We start from the raw sequence: 1,816 nt of genomic DNA, 5'->3' as shown, positions 1-1,816 counted from the left end.
AGTGTGAATGGGGGGAGGGGGGCGTGCCCGGGGGTGTGCATCTGCCAAGTGCGAGTCAGAGGGGCTGATGTCCTCAGGGCGCTGGCCAGGGGTCGTGGGGGCAAGGCTTGGTGCTGGGGGCCAAGGGACCTGGTGTTGGGGCGCCGGGTGGGAGGCTCAATTCAGTCTTCCGGGATGGGGAGGGCGTGTGACACTGAGTGTGCAGGGCAGGGAGATGGGATGGGGTGTGCAGGTACCCCTGGCTCTGGGTGCCTGGATGTGGAGGGGCTGTGTGGGTGCAAGGACAGGAGAGGAGGTATCTCCCAAACTGTGGGACCCCAACAGATCGTATGGGTGCCCGTCTTGACTGTACTGTGGGAGAGGGAACGCCAGCAGGTAGGATCATTGCCTAACCTGCTCTTGGGGGAGTGGGATGTGTGTCTGTCACCCATGAGTTTACCCTGCATGGGCAGCGGGGAGGTGTCTTAGACAAGGCTACACACTGTGGGCCCTGGGCTGAGAGGATGTCATGGGCTGCACCCCAGTTCTGAGGGTCTAACAGCCCCAATGCAGGGCTCCCATGCTGTGGATTTTCCTGCCGCGAGCCCCTTCTCGGGGACTCAGCACCCTAAACTGGCCTGGCAGGGGAGGCTTCCAGAAGTGTACCAGGCTAGGTGAGTGTGCTGGCGGGGGCTTTGCACCTGCCCGAGCGCATGTGTCTGTCCCAAGGCTGCGTGTACCGTGGTGGGTGTGACTGCCAAGGGCCCTGGGAGCAGAGAGCTGGTGACATTCCTTGCCCATGACCCTGCGAACATAGGACAACGTGTGCTTGTTACAGTGGTGGGCAGAGGGAGGGGTCCGTTCGATGCACAGCATTGTCTGAGCGAGGAACACGATGATCCCGAGGGGGAGGAGACTGCCGGGGGGAGGCCCGAGGCTGGGGTTCCTTTCCCATGAGCTCCAGTGCAGGCACCTGGGCTGGGTCTGGGGGCCTGGCTTCGGGCCCTGCCTCTGCCACTGTGACCTGTCTCCTCCCTGTCTGAGCCTCAGTTTCCACATCTGGGAAGAAGGATGCATGAGACTGAAGGAGCCTTTCAGGTCCCTTCTGTCCAGTTTTCCAGGAGCTCAGTGAAGGGGGTGAGGGTGGGGCCTGCCTTCGAAGAAACTCCTCTCCAGGCCTGGCAGTGGGTGCCAGGTGGTTTTTTCTTTTTCCTCCGAAGCTGGTGGGTGGCTGGAACTCTGGATTGCCATGGACTCAGGTGGAGATGGAGGCCGAACCTGGGGTCTTTGTATGTGACAGAGAGCCCTGACTAGGGTTGACCACTGCCAGAGGCCTAGGAAACTGACCTAAAGATGACCCAACCTCAAAAAGTAACTTCCTGGAGGCCAGGGTCAGGGGCTGTGGAGGAAGGCAGGGGGCGGCAGATCCTGTGGCCTCGCCTGCCTCAGTGAGGCCTTGCTAAGCAGCCTAGGCCTTGCCCCTGGGATTGCCCAGGGCTGCAGCCTGCGGCCTGTGCCCACTGCGAAGGGAGGGGACAGAGTTCTGACTGCTACTGAAAGCCCCAGCATTAAAGGCCAAAGTGGCCGGAAACTTATGCATTTATAAAAAGCTCTTATCCTGGGAGCATCTTCCCTGGCACCAGCTCCTGCTGCCTGCCTGCTGCTCACCCGCCAGCTCAGCCCTCAGGGCAGGCATGGAGGGGCGAGCCCAGTCTAGCTGAAATAGGTCCATTGGGGCACCCCTCCTTGATGGGGCAAAACTGAGGCAGCCCTCACATTCCCAGGGAAGGTCCTCTTCCTGCATCTGTCTTCTTATTGGTTGGTCCCCCTCGGCCCC

The sequence above is a fragment of the Myotis davidii genome, unplaced genomic scaffold (assembly GCF_000327345.1).
Source record: "Myotis davidii unplaced genomic scaffold, ASM32734v1 scaffold762, whole genome shotgun sequence".
NCBI classification, from domain to species: domain Eukaryota; kingdom Metazoa; phylum Chordata; class Mammalia; order Chiroptera; family Vespertilionidae; genus Myotis; species Myotis davidii.
Note: the sequence above shows the minus strand (reverse complement) of the source record.